The sequence below is a fragment of the Protopterus annectens genome, chromosome 4.part1 (genome assembly GCF_019279795.1).
Source record: "Protopterus annectens isolate FY-2018-M chromosome 4.part1, PAN1.0, whole genome shotgun sequence".
Classification (NCBI taxonomy): domain Eukaryota; kingdom Metazoa; phylum Chordata; order Ceratodontiformes; family Protopteridae; genus Protopterus; species Protopterus annectens.
This window is the reverse complement of record NC_056734.1, coordinates 1005124631-1005140560: the sequence shown is the minus strand read 5'-3', so window position 1 is coordinate 1005140560 and position 15930 is coordinate 1005124631. Positions and strand designations below refer to the sequence as shown.

Genomic DNA, 15930 nt, shown 5'->3' with positions numbered 1-15930 from the left:
AGGTAATACACAATAATGTGCAGAGCTCATTGCTAATCATCTTCTTTTGGCTGTTACCGTTAGGGCCGCCACAGCGGATCATCCATTTCCATTTCTTTCTGTCCTCTGCTTCTTGCTCTGTCACACCAACCACCTGCATGTCCTCCATCACCACATCCATAAACCTTATCTTAGGCTTTCCTCTTTTCCTGTTACCTGGTAGCTTCATCCTTAGCAGCTTTTTCCCAATATACTCAGCATCCCTCCTCAGCACATGTCCACACCAACGTAATCTTGCCTCTCTGGCTTTGTCTCCAAACCTTCCAACCTGGGCTGACCCTCTAATATACTTATTCCTAATCCTGTCCACCCTCTTCACACCCAGTGCAAATCTTAACATCTTTAACTCTGCCACATCCAGCTCCAACTCCTGCCTTTTTTTCAATGCCACTGTCTCCAACCCATATAACATAGCTGGTCTCTCTACCCTCTTGCAGACCTTCCCTTTCACTCTTACTGGTACTAGTCTGTCACAAACCACTCCTGACACTCTTCTCCATCCACTCCATCCTGCCTGTACTCTCTTGTTCACCTCTCTTCCACACTCACCATTACTCTGAACTATTGATCCCACGTATTTAAACTCATCCACCTTCGCCACCTCTACTCCTTGCACCCTCACCATTCCTCTATCCTCCCTTTCATTCACACACATATATTCTTAGTCCTGCTGACCTTCATTCCTCTTCTCTCTAGAGCATATCTCCATCTCTCCAGGGTCTCCCCCACCTGTTCCCTACTCTCACTACAGATCACAATGTCATCTGCAAACATCATAGTCCACGGGGACTCCTGTCTGATCTCATCTGTCAACCTATCACCATTGCAAATAAGAAGGGGCTCAGAGCTGATCCTTGATGTAATCCCACCTTCACCTTAAATGCATCCGTCACTCCCACCGCAGACCTCACCGCTGTCACACTACCTTCGTACATATCCTGTACCACTCTTGCATACTTCTCTGACACTCCCGACTTCCTCATACAATACCACAACTCCTCTCTAGGCACCCTGTCATATGCTTTCTCTATGTCTACAAAAACACAATGCAACTCCTTCTGACCTTCTCTGTACTTCTCCATCAACACTCTCAGAGCAAACATCGCATCTGTAGTGCTCTTTCCCAGCATGAAACCATACTGCTGATCACTAATCATCACCTCCCTTCTTAACCTAGCTTCCACTACTCTTTCCTATAACTTCATGCTGTGACTGATCAATTTAATCCCTCTGTAGTTACTACAGCTATGCACATCACCCTTATTCTTAAAAATCGGTACCAAAACACTTTTTCTCCATTCCTCAGGCATCCTCTCACTTTCCAAAATTTCATTAAACAATCTGGTTAAAAACTCCATTGCCATTTCACCTAAACACCTCCATGCTTCCACAGGTATGTCATCTGGACCAACAGCCTTTCCATTATTCATCCTCTTCACAGCTATCCTTACTTCCTCCTTGCTAATCCACTGCACTTCATGATTCACTTTCCCCACATCATCCAGCCTTCACTCCCTCTCATTCTCTTCATTCATCAATCCCTCAAAGTACTCTTTCCATCTGCTCAGCACACTCTCCTCGCTTGTAAGTAAGTTTCCCTCATTATCCTTTATCACCTTTACCTGCTGTACATCTTTCCTAGCTCGGTCCCTCTGTCTAGCCAATCGGTACAGGTCCTTTTCTCCCTCCTTAGTGTCCAACCTTTGATGCAACTCTTCATATACCTTATCCTTAGCCTTCGCCACCTCTCTCTTTGCCATGCACCTCATCTCCTTATACTCCTGTCTACTTTCCTCATCTCTCTGACAAATCCACTTCTTCTTTGCCAACCTCTTTCTCTGTATACTCTCCTGTACTTCCTCATTCCACCACCATGTCTCCTTGTCATCCTTCCTCTGTTCAGATGTCATACCAAGCACCTTTCTAGCTGTCTCCCTTACTAGCTCTGCTGTAGTTACCCAGCTATTTGATAACTCTTCACTGCCACCCAGTGCCTGTCTTAACTCTTCCCTGAACTCCACCTCACAATTACCCTTTTTCAATTTCCACCATTTGATCCTTGGTGCTGCCCTCACTCTCCTCCTCCTCTTCTTGATCACAAACGTCATCTTACAAACCACCATCCTATGCTGCCTAACTACACTTTCCCCAATCGCCACTTTACAGTCTCCAATCTCCTTCAAACTGGCCCTCCTACATAGGATATAATCCATCTGTGTGCATCTTCCGCCACTCGTGTCACACTATGCTCCTCCCTCGTTAACATACGTATTCACCACAGCCATGTCCATTCTTTTCGCAAAATCCACTACCATCTGACCTACTGCATTCCTTTGTTTAACACCATACCTACCCCATCACTTCCTCATCACCTCTGTTCCCTTCACCAACATGCCCATTGAAATCTGCTCCAATCACCACTCTCTCACCCTTAGGTACAGTCATCACCACTTCATCCAACTCACTCCAAAATTTTTCTTTCTCGTCTATCGCACACCCAGCTTGTGCAGCATATGCACTAACAACATTTATCATTACACCATCAAATTCCAGCTTCATAAACATCACTCTATCCGACACTCTTTTCACCTCCAAAACACTCTTAGTATACTGTTCCTTCAGGATAACTCCTACGCCATTTCTCCTCCCATCCACACCATGATAAAACAATCTGAACCCACCTCCGATACACCTAGCCTTACTCCCCTTCCATCTGGTCTCTTGCACACACAATATACCAACCTTCCTTCTGTCCATCATATCGGCTAGCTCTCTCCCTATACCAGTCATACTGCCAACATTCAAATTTCCGACCCTCACTACCATAGTCCTAGCCTTTCTTCACTCTTCCTGCCTTCGGCCATGCCTTACCCCTTCTCTCCTCCTTAATGAACCCACATATACTGAGCCAAAAGATATAGCAAACCTACTGGTAGACAAATTCAGCTTTAACTTTATTCCTCTCTCCCAACCTCCCCTCAAGAAATACCATTAAATACAACCCCCCCCCATTATCACCAAAGAACGGGTCCTCAACGGTCTCTCTAAGGCCAAAAACATTCCATCAGTGGGCCCAGACAATATCCCATGATACCTTCTAAACAGTATGGAACACGACCTATTTAACTGTAGCCTGCAAACTGGTTTCATGCCTCATGGAAGAACAGCAACAGTCATCTCTCTGCACAAAGATGGGCCCATCTACAGACTCATAAGTCTCACTGGTCTCATATGCAAATCCATGGAAAGAATCATTACAGAAATGATCGACAATGACCTAGGAAACCTCCAAACATTGAACCCAACCCAATTTGGTTTTGTCAAGGGTAGGTCATGGCTACTCAGTCTGGTGGACTTCTTTGGGTAGGTCGCCAAAGCAATTGATGAGGGCAGATAGGTTCACATTGCCTATCTTGACCAGGCCTAGACATTTGACACAATACCCCATGTAAACACTGTCGGCAATCTCAAGAGGTTAGGTATAAACCCTTATGTCACCCAGTGGACAGCCAGCTGGCTTACAGACAGGACCCAGGAAGATAGAACTAGGGAGTCCATCTCTACAAAGAGGACAATCACAAGCACAGTCCTTCAGGGATCGGTCCTGGGACCACTCTTTTTTGGCATTTACTTATCTGAAGTCAAAGCCAACGTCAAGGGCCTCTGCCTGACTAAATTTGCAGACTTCAAATTAGGAGCCTCCACCAACACAAATGTTCTCTAGGAAGGGTTGACAGACAAATTACTTGTGTCAGAGCCATGGACTAAAACTAAAACTGCCAAGAAATGCATAACACTATCCATCGGGAAGTCATCCGCCCCTGTTGACCATCATACTAAAACATCTCTAAGAGTTAACCCATTAGTCAGGGACTTGAGGGGCACACACAGACAATCTAGTCTTTGATCATCACATGTCTACAGCAGTGAGGAAATCATTCTAGGTCGTGCAATATACACACAAAGGAGGTCATTATTACACTGTATTCAGCATTCATCAGACAGCTCACTGAGTACAATGCCCCCTTTGCTATGTACCTAACAGGCACATCCAACACCTGCAACTTCTACAGAGGCTCCTCACTCGCTGTTGAGGGAAGATTTACGCCTAACATACAAGGCACTGCCAGACCCCACCCTGATGGACCTCCCGCATAATGCAAAATAAACAGCACAAGAACTGTCGGTTCTAAAGATTTAAACCTTGCCTGTAATATAAATAGGACCTGCTGAAAAGACAAGTATGTATTCTCAGGGATGACTCCTTTTCTGAAAGCTCTATGTGAAGCAGAGGTCCTCCTGAATCCAATTCAAGTGTAACATGGACAACTGGATGTCGAACAGGAAATTCAGCCCTGGTTTGGCACTTATGTCTCAAATTAACACAAGTAGCCTATAAGTGGTTCATCTCCCAATGCCCCTGCTTGTAAATCTTTCACCTCCCAATACCCTACTTATACTTCCCAAGGGTACCAGAACATGTCAGGGATTTGGGAAGCATGCCTAGGCTTAAAAAGTTTCTTGTGATCATGAGCCTATAAACCTATGAAAAGAAGTGCCTGCAACAGGAAAAACACTGAAACAGCTTAAATGAATGATTATGTTACAACAGGAAGTTGAATGCTTGAACATTAATTATTCAAGTTCAGCTGAAAATATATCAGAAATGGAGGGAAAGTGTAGAGAGAGGGGAAAGTCATACTGAATAAACAGATTAGGAAAGGAGAGAAAGTGTTTAAATAGGAAATTTGTGCATTAGAAAATGCTGATTTAAGACTATACTTTTCATGTCTGAATGTGTGTTCAATTAAATGCCTACTTTACAAGGTTTTTAAGTGTTTAGTACATTTTCTGTTACTGTACTCAAAAACATGGTTCCTGGCCATCTCTATCCTCCGTTATAGTCAGTGCTTTAGATTTGTAGTCAGGGGAGGGTACTGAAGAGCTGAATGACTAATTGTCTAAAAGAAAGTAACCCACCCACCTTAGGTCAAGTTCTGCTGGACAAGGAGGGGAGCAGATTATTATAATCTGTATACAACTGGAAAACAAGGCTGACTTCTTTGCAGACTGGTAAGAAAATATTCACAGTTCTTAAAGGGGAAAGAGTGGTAAAGGTAAAATTATATAATTGTATATGATTGGATTCTCATAAATAATCATCTCCAGACATATGAAGTATGGACCCTTCCTGATGATGTAAGTGACCACTCACTCACTGACATTACCAGGCATAAGACCAATATACCCATCCCAACCACTTTCAGGACAATTCGGACCAAGAAAAACTTTAACCCTGATCTCTTCAAAAGTGAACTTAGGGCATGCAGCTGGTCTCCCACAAAATACCTCCCACTTGAGGAAGCCGTAAAATACTTTAATTCTAAATTCCTAGCCATACTAGACCACCATGCACCAATCCGTTCTATCAGAATTAGGACTAAACCTGTCCCATGGCTTTCAAAAGAAACCAAGAAAAAAATCAATCTTAGAAATAAATATTGGACTAAATGGTGAACTACTAAAAACCCTGTAGATCAATAAAAATTCAGACAGCTGAAAAATGACACAAAAAGAGCTATACTCTCAGATAAAAGAAACTTCTACCTACAACTCTAGCAAACTCATCAAAATAAACCACAAAATTTTTGGGCGAGCATTAACCAACTACTCCACCCAGGTCAATCCATTACACCAACCCCACAAGGCACAGACCATGAGAATCCCAAGCAAACTGCCAATGCCTTCAATACTTTTTTCACAGAGGCTATTCAAACACTCGCCAATCAGCTATCACCTGATAGCTTAACTCTACTAACCTCTAATACTAGCCCACCCCCCCTCCATTTCTCTTCCAACCAGTCCCAACATCACACATTCTCACCCTTATCCAAAAACTTAAACCATCCACTCCATCAGCTGACCAATTACCTGCAGAATATCTACAAAAAGCAGCCAAATCCACAGCCTATCCCATTTCCATTCTGATTAAAAAACACATCAGTGAAGGACACATCCCAGCTATCTGGAAAATCTCCCACATTATCCCCCTACACAAAGGTGGCAACTCTACTGAATTTTCTACCTACCGTCCCATAGCCTTACTTTCTCCTTTGGCAAAAATAATGGAAAAATGCATCCACTGTCAAATACTTGACCAATTAATCCAAAATAACTTACTTTCCAGGTGTCAACATGGATTCAGGCCATTCCACAGCACTACCACTGCCCTCTTATCCTTTACTGATTGCATTAACAAAAACCGTAACAATATGCTTTCCTCTGCACTCTTCATCGATCTGTCCAAAGCATTCAATATGGTTAACCACCAGATACTTATAAATATCCTCGGATCACAGTCACTAGATGCACTGGCTATAAAAAATGGTTCCAATCCTACTTAGACAATAGACAACAGTCTGTGCTATGGCACAATACTTTATCTACCCACTTCCCCATTACCCTTGGTGTCCCTCAAGGGTCCATATTAAGACCTCTCCTATTCTCAGTTTTCATCAATGACCTTCACTTAGTAATCCCTCAAGCTACATGTATACAATATGCAGATGACTCTACACTTATATGCTCAGCCACATCTACATCTGAACTTCACTCCCTAACCCAAAAGGTGTTTAATACAGTAGAACAATGGTTTACACAGCACTGCCTCCTCTTGAACCCCAAAAAAACAAAACTCTTGCGCTTTTCTCCTACACGAAAGTCCTCTTCAATAGATTTCACAGTAATATCCAATAATGGTACTCTCATATCTCCAGATCCAACTACCAAACTACTCGGAATAACTATTGACAACTACCTTAACTTCAACACCCATATCAACAATACACTAAAAACTGTTAATAGAAAACTAGGCTCTCTCTACAGGATCAAACCCTTCCTTACTCCAACAGCTAGAATAACTATTGCTCACACTCATCTAATCTCAACACTCCTCTATGCCTCACCCATATATACTAATCAATGAGTAACCTCAACAAAATGGAAAACTCCTACAAAAACATTGCCAGATTTGCCACAGGCAATCCATTTAGAACTCACCATTGTCATAATCTAAAGCAGCTAGGATGGCTTGAGCTACAAAATCAGCTTAAATTTCACCAACTGACCATTGCCCACAAGAACCTTTACCAACCTACCAATACTCCTATACTTTCTACCCTCATTATCCCCTATAACAATCTTAATACCTTACGTTCATCAAATAAACTACTTGTCAGCATATGTAAATCCAACAACATGGCCGGTGACTCTCTGTTCTCAAACACTGTTGGAGAATCCTGGAACCTACTTCCCAGTGAACTTTCATCACTGTCCTCTATATCACTTTTCAAATACAAACTGAAACTTTTCCTTAGAACACACTGGTTATGCCCCTGTACTAACCCTGAATAACTTGCTCTTCTTACTAGGTTCTGCTTACCCACTACTTCTCGGTACAAAGTCCTATTTTCCTTGACAACACAGACAACTTTATCTTCTAGATAATACTACTGTTCCAGAGTGGTTATTTGTGGTCCATGTCCCAGATTAAGTTAATCTTATTGGACTACCGGGCGAGCTACTTGTGTGTTTCTACTGCAGTTATTTGGATTTGTGCAAGTCTTTTTGTTCTTTCTTTCTTCTTGGTTTGGATCATTGTTAAATTATGTATTGTACCTTGCATTGTGTTATTAAAACTGTGTTTCGGAGCTCATCTCCCCGGGCCTCTACAGAAAATGGACATGTATCCAGTTAGACTAGCCCCGTCAACAAATGTAAAATAAATAAATAACATATATATGCAAAAGGGAGACAGAAATGCTAAAATGAAAAATAAAAAGGTCCAACTTCTTCACCATAACTGTTTTGGATGAACTTAAAAGACACCTCCACACCCTCCACGTAACTGAGGATTGTTTCCTGAAATATTTCCCTTTCTGTGTAATTGTTACTTTACCATTGTAAACTGCAACTTTCTCTGCTTGTGCTGTAATCGTACTACAGCACTGTAATTTTAAGTAGAAACTTTCTAATTGCTTATATTAATGTCACACAGCTCAAATTTTGCCACTCCTGGCCTGGGTCATGGCTGAAAAGGGTCGACTGACCAGTCCACTCACCTGGCTTCAAAATTAAATAAAATTAGTAAAGTACAGTTTTGTTCTACTTACCATAACTGTAAGTGTGCTAAGTGTTACGGTACTGATTCTTAGGGTCGTCCATGCAAGAGCTCACAAACAGCCTGACTTCGAGTCTTTAGATAATTTTCACCAATGAAAGTCAGAGAACAGGCATCTCAACATCAAGGTACAAGATTGGTGTCTGTCTGCGCCAACTTCAGATCTTTCTAAGTGTGTTCGCAGTCTGATTCCTGGGACAACATAAAATATCTACTTGTCAAAGTTTTATAGAAAAACTATTTTTAATCATGAACTAGGAGTAAAGGGATGGAATGATGACGGATGAGAGCTACCTGGCAAGAAATTCCCCCCAGGAATGGTGGAAGGGGCCAGCAGAAAGAGTAGTACAAAGGAGGTGTTTGTATTGTAGCACTGATCTATTTGAACATCTACAATTTTAAGTGTAGCACAACTGTACTATGTTCTGCATAGTCAATATTGCAGTACTGACTCTTGAAAGGATTCCCAAAGCTGCAGGTTGGGTGGTAAGCTGTCTGATGACCCCCTGAGATAGCAGTAGCAAATCTTGTCCTAGCCATGGAAGCACTTCCTAAATGGTCATGCTTGGTGAAGATGTGGTCAGAGGTCCATGTGACAGCATCCAAAATGGCCTGGGTAGAGACATTTAAGGAAGGCAGTTGTGGCTGCCCTGTGCCTCGTGGAGTGAATCTTGACCTGGGCTGGTAGTTGCTTACCACGATGAGTACAAAAGAAAGAAATTATTATTTATTTTATTTATTTTACATTTGTTTTCCGGGATAGTCCGACTGGATACATGTCCATTTTCAGCGGAGGCCCAGGGAGAAAAGCTCCACACAGATAAACTTACATAGATTACAAAGAACTTGGCAAACAATTATAAAAACAAAGTGATTATATACAATGGGTTAGTAGTGCTCCTTAGTAGGGACTCACAATTCTCATGGACAGACAATTAAAAGTCAGAGACATCAGAATGGAAGCAGAGCTTGGTGATGTAGTTACAAGTTATGATAAATGCAGAATATGCTTTCAGTTTATAACTTAATCAGGGTTGGTACATGGGCATAGCCAATTCACTTTGAGATACTGTTTGAGGATTTATTTGAAAAGACTTTTGGAGAATTGTAGGGTTATATAGTTTGGCAACGAATTCCAGGTTTTGCCAATGAAGTTGGCAAACAGGGATTCACCAGCAGAGTTATTAACTTTGTGGGTTTGGACCAGTAGTTTATCGGCTGACCGTAGGGATCTTAGGTTGCTATATGGCTTAATAATACTTTTAAGTGAGGGGGAATCCTCAGGGTGGTACAAACTTTTGTGCGCTAGTAAGAGTTGATTGAATTGAATTAAGCTGGGCAGTTCTAGCCACTCTAGTTGTTTAAGGTTCTGGCAGTGGTGGGTTCTATAGGTGGAGCCAGTGGTGAATCTGGCAATATGATTGTAGCTATGGGACAGCTTACATAGTTTGGATTTGATGAGGTTTGAGAGTACAGGCGAGGCATATAAAAGAGTAGAGAGTAGGTATGATCGGGTGGATTGCAGTCCCAGCCAGTGGGATTAAAAATGTCTTGTTTCTATACAGTGATCCAAGCTTCTTATTGATGGTCTTTATGGTTTTGTTGACCTGTAGGTCAAATTTGAGATTATTGTCTATGATAACCCCTAGCAGTTTGGTGTGATTATCTGGGGAAATAGTGGTACCATTGTTAGATGTGACAGAGAATGAAAGTGTGGTGGATCTACTAGTGGGAGAGAAGAGGAGAAGTTTAGTTTTATTGGGGTTCAGAAGTAGGCATTGGTTAGCGAGCCAATTCTCGATAGTGTTAAATGTATTTTGGGTTAAGATTTGTAAGTTGGATGGGGAGGTGGCTGAGCAGATGTGAGTGGAATCATCTGCGTACTGAATACAGGTAGCTTTAGGGATAGCAGTGTGGAGGTTGTTGATAAAAATAGAGAAGAGTAGTGGACCTAGTATGGACCCTTGAGGGACACCAAGTGTGAGAGGTAACTGGCTGGAGAGTTTGCCCTGCCATAGTACCGCCTGCTGTCTACCAGGCAGGTAGGACTGGAACCACTGGATAGCAGGCTTGTTGAGGGAAATAGATTTTAGTGAAAGAATGAGAAGTTCATGGTTGACCATGTCAAAGGCTTTTGACAGGTCAAGAAAGAGGGCAGAGGTTAGCCTATTGTCATTCCTGTTTTGGTTTATGGCAGTAGTAAAGGAAAGGAGGGCTGAGGCGGTGCTGTGGTATGGCCTGAAACCATGCTGGGAGTCAGATAGTAAGTTATTCTGTGAAAGGTATTACATTAGTTGCTTGTGTACACATTTCTCCATTATTTTGGCTAGTGGGGAAAGAATGGCAATGGGTCTATAGGTGGATATGTCTGAGGAGCTACCACCTTTCTGGAGTGGGATGACGTGAGATATTTTCCAGAGGGAGGGGATAGCATTTTCTGATAAGGTTATGTTGATGAGGATAGATATGGGATATGCAATGGCATCTGCAGCTATTTGTAGGTACTCTGCAGGGAGGAGGTCAGCAGTGAGGGTGGTAGGTTTTAGTATTTTTTAGAAGTGTTTTGATAAAACTAGTGGATATTGGTTGGAAGCTAAATTCCGGGTGATTATTAGGTAGATTAGGCATGTGGTTTAAGTTAGAGGGGGTTAGTTGATTTGCTAGGGATTGGATTGTTTCAGTGAAAAAGTTATTAAAGGCGCTAGCTAGGGTCTCTGGGGAACTATGGGTGTAGTTAGCCGGGGTTGGGATGGTGGAGTGACCTGGACAAAGTAGTTGATTTAAGCCTGCCCAGAACTTTTGAGGGTTGTTGTGGTGTTTTTGTAGGAGATTTTGGTAGAAGCTTTTTTTATCCAGTAAAATTGATTTTTTTTAATCACTCCTGAGTTGACGATATTTTAGATGGTCAAGTGGGGCTTTGGTTGTTCTCCAGCTGGCCCAGGCTCTGTTTCTAGTTTTGATTTTAGCTTTGTTATCTTTTGTGAGCCATGGTGCTATATTTGATCTAGTTTTTATTGTACGTGCTGGAGCATGGGAATCAAGGATACTTAGGAATTTAGTGTTAAAGTGATCTATGACCTCCTCTAATTTTAGAGTTTTTAGTTTCTACCAGTCAACTGTTTTTAATTCATTTTGGAATATAGCAGCATCAAAGTTTCTCCTGTTTCTAAATGTTTTATATTTGGGCTGGTGAGGGTTTCCTGCCTTATGTTTTATGATATAGGTTAGACAATGGTCGCTGAGGTCATCTTGGTTATTAACTAGGATCCAGTCTAGGATACTTTCCTTGTTGGTTGGTTTGTTTATCCTAGTGGGAGAGGTTATGGTCTGTTTAAACCTAGATAAGTTTATATAGGTGGGGGTCGGAGGAGCAGGGGTGCCAGTCGGTGTTAAAATCACCAAGAACTATGGTTTCTTGGGGATAGGTAGTTGATAACCAGTAAAGGAGATCTTCTAGGGTATTTAGGTTGTTGCCTGGTGGAATGTATGCACAGACGATGTTCAAGTGTTTGTTTTGGTTAATCTGTAGCTTGGTTATGAGGAGTTCCGCGTTACTAAATTGGGGAGGTTGAATGGTGTCTCTATTAACGGTTAAGAGTATTTTTGTAAAGGACTGCTATCCCACCTCCTTTTCTTGTAGCACGGTCTAACCGATGAATATTGTATCCTACAGGTAGTATATCATTGTCAGTAGTACTGGGTTTTAGCCAGGTTTCTGTAAGACACAATGTCTGGGGAGTGGGTTGCTAGGAGGGCGTGTAGGTTGGGAATCTTATTGTTAATACTTTTAATATTTAGGTGAAATGCTAGGAGGGAACTAGTGGGAGTATTCATGGGTAGCTTGACTGTGGGGGTTATTGGGTGTGGGTGGGCCAGGGTTGGGATGAATGTCTCCATGTGTTACAAGGTTATAGTGACAGGATATTCTGAGCTTTAGGAGTTTGTTTATAAGCTTTATATAGTCTTTGTCTTTAGGATTATGTTTTGTGGCCGTACAGGGGTGGTATTTTATAGAGGGTGATATATTCAGTGTGCTGGGGAAGGTAAAGTGCTTGGTGTTATGTGTGAAGTCGTGGGTGTCTGACCATTTGGGTAGTGAACACCATGGTCAAGTGTTTGTTCGTAGGCAGTGAAATGGTAAAATAGAAACAGTACAGGCATTTGGGTAATTAGTGTTTTTTTGCTCGTTTGCATTTTGATAGGGGGGCGGGCCAAATTTGATGGCTGACTGTGCTAACAGGGTATGGAAGAATGAAAGAGAAGGAAATGGGTTAAGGGGGCAGGGTTGCTCGATGATGTGTGAGGTGCTGATTGGTACTTAGCAGGAGGTGAGTGGCAACGGAGTGGCAAAGCCTGGTTTAAATCTAGCACTAGTGGGGGCGGGTGAGATTTGGGGGCAGGGAGGGGAGCAGAGCGAGCCGAGCGCAGCAAGGGAGAGCGGGGCTAACACTGACTCTGAGAGTTACCTTGGGCTTTTAGTTTGGTTTGTATGATTGTATGTAAGCAATGTTTTTGGCTGTACTTTAATTTGTTTTATTCTTTTTTAATTTTACACCAATTTTCAGGCTAATTTTAATTGGATCCTAGGGGTAAACTAGCAAATGTAGTCAATAAGGAGGGAGCGAAATTACTTTATCAAATTAAAAAGTAAATGCTTGGGACTGGAACACTGTGTGAGTGTAAGGCTGATTTCAAAGTAGTATAGCCCAATCTAGTGGCAATTGGCTAGATCCCTTCATTGTTGTTGTGTATACACCATTAAGCCTCAACAGTTTACAAAAGCTAAATTGTACTTCACCTATTACAACTGAAAAGCTGGAGGGAGTCAGGTTCTTGCTTCCCAGAGGTTTGACTTAGTTAAGATAGCCAGCTTCAGTGGAGAAGGTAGAAATTGCTTTATGCAGTGAATCCCAGGTGTGTGGGGGGGTGTCACTCAGGAAAGAAACCCGTGCAAACTATTACAATTGAAAAGCTGGAGGGAGTCAGGTTCTTGCTTCCCAGAGGTTTTACTTAGTTAAGATAGCAATTAGCTATCCATTTTGAAATAGTCTGTTTGGTGACAGGTCTCCCTTTTTTCCCTTCTGCAAAGGCCACAAGAAGTTCTGCTCTATTTGTGAAGTTTGTTCTGTTCAGACAATCCTTGGATGTGCGCTAGTAAATCAGGTAATATAGCACTTGTTCATACTGATTTTGCAGGTTTAGGAAAAAACACTGGTAAGTGAATAACTTGATTCAAGGAGAGTTCTGATACTACCTTGGGCATATAAAGGAGGGTTTAGTTGTAAAGACTACCCTGTTCCTGTGGAAAACAATGAAAGGCTCTTTGCACATCCTTCGACTTTTTATCTTTTGAATTTTTTGGTAAAGGTAGTGACTGAAGCTGAGTAATGAAAACAAACAGAAAGAGACTGCTTCAAGGACTCCATGTGGGCTGTGAGGACTTCATCCCTAAGCTTAAGGGTTTTCACACAAAAACAGCACAATTCTGACAGCTAAAAATATTGTGCTGAAGCCCCAACAAAATAGATAAAAAGGAATGAAAGTCTTTATGTAGAATTTGTTAACCCACACTTCATTTATTGAACTTCTTAAACATTAATCAGAAGAAAATTTTCCCCAGTGGGGTACTTATCTGAGAGCAACTTGTAAGGAATTTTGAAGAAAAACATCTGATTGATGGACTGCGAGCATCTGATAAAATGTAGTAGTGCATCAGGTTGCATAGCTAGAAAGAACTGGTGATGGCACCAGATACGCCCTTCTTATAGCCCGACGACCAAACGTTGGTTCTCAGACGTCCACTGGCTAGGGATGAGGCAAAGACTATAGAAAATTGGGCTGCTGGATTGAGCGGGATCGCTTGTGAGGGAGAAAAACAGATCTGTTCAACTGGTCTGCTAAAGCACTGGACTTCCCCGGAATGTACACTGTTCTTAGAAAGCGATGAGAAGCCACACCCATTGCCACATTATCATGGCCTCTCAGCACAGGAGGTAGGATAGTGTTCCTCCCTGATGTGCCAGACCCCTGCTACACTGTCTGAATCGAAATCACATCTGTGAGGAGAATTCCCTGGAATGCCTGCAATGCTAGAAGGACCTCTCTCTCATCTCCAAAATGTTGGTATGAAGACTGACCTCTGCAGGGAACCATGTGCATTGGACAGTCATTTCCAGAAAATGCCTCCTCACCCACCCTAAATGGAAAGCATCTGTGATCACCATGGCTTGCAGTGAGGGTAGTACAAAGGAGCATCCTTGGGATACAAGAAACTCCTGCCACCATTAGATACGAGACCTGCAAATGCTTGTGAGTGAAATGTGAAAATTCATGGGTTGGTGTCTGACAGACTACTGAGCCAATACGGTCCACGAGAAAATTCTCATGTGATATCTGGCAAATTGTGTCAGGGTGATAGCCACTGCCATCAAACCCAGAAGGTATAGAATCAATGTGGCTGTTAGCTTCTGACATGAAAGATCAGACAATGCCTATTTGTGTATTGCAAAGTTCCTGGAAGCTTGGTGATTCGCAGTCGTGTGTCCAAAAGTGTTCCAATAAATTCCAGGGTCTCTTACGAGTTGAAGCTTGGACTTGGCTGTATTCACTGTAATGTCCAGTGTGGAGAACTGTTAATAAACAAGTTGTCGGAATCCATAGCTGACATGGTGGTTGCTCCTCAAAATTCCAAAATAAACCAAACAGCAAAAGCAGTTACTACAGATCATAAACCAAGTAAATCCAAAAACCAAAATAAAACCCTAGCAAGGCATGCAATAAGCTGTGAACATTTTTGTATGTTTAAATGTTCCATTCTTGAAAGGATTACAGATGAAAAAAAAGGTGACTGGCAGAATTTATTATTGCACGAAGAATTATGTTGGCAGTTACGTTTAGATGCCACTAGTGTACCAGGTTTAAATGAAGCAGTATCCATTACTAGTGAACTGAAGTACAAAGCTTCTAAACTTTGAGTTTTGACTGCACATTTTAAAAGTTAATTTTAAAGTTATGTTTTCCACACCCTATTTAGAGTATTCAGTGGCGGAATGCTATTTTTACTTACAAAGTGTAGCTTTTAATATTTTCTTGCTTGACTTGTTGACAGTGGTTTTCTGCGTTACAAAGTTTCACTATTGTTTTTAAACAACACAGGTTACTTTTAAATTGCACAGGTGACTAAGAATTCTGGTGGTCTTTTCTGATGCATTGTTACATACTTCCTGTTACATACTTCCTGTCTGATATAAAAAGGGGCCGTTTTAGAGTGTTCCCATGTTGTTATCGCCTTTTAGACCTTTTTATTTCTTTCTGAAGATACCTACAATAAGTTAGACAAAAGGGCTAATACTTTAAACGGTTTTGAAATAAAAGCTACACACAAAACCATTTGGCTGTCCTGACTGTGTTTTGGTTTTAGAATTTACAAGGTTAACGATCTGCAGTGGCTGCTTTTGCTGTTTGACACACATTTATTTTCATACATACATATATGAACTTTTTCATTACAATAAGTGAAGGTGAGAAAACAGAGAAACAAATACCTCCAAAAAATCACATTCATCTATCCAAATGAGCTAGAGTACACAAGACCACAGCTGTAGCAATCTAGCATCAAACGAGAAATGGGGTATCACCCTCCTTACAGAGAATTATGGGAGAAGGGAGGAGCCTAGGCACAGGATCCGAAGCTTGAGACTGGCCTAAGTCAG

The 15930-nt window shown here is 41.7% G+C and overlaps 1 protein-coding gene across 1 annotated transcript in view; it reads right to left on the bottom strand.

Annotated features, from left to right (window-relative positions):
- Nucleotides 1-15930, bottom strand: part of DLG1 (discs large MAGUK scaffold protein 1) — a 3205960-nt gene that overhangs the window by 1774663 nt on the left and 1415367 nt on the right. The gene's annotated exons all lie outside the window — the stretch shown is intronic.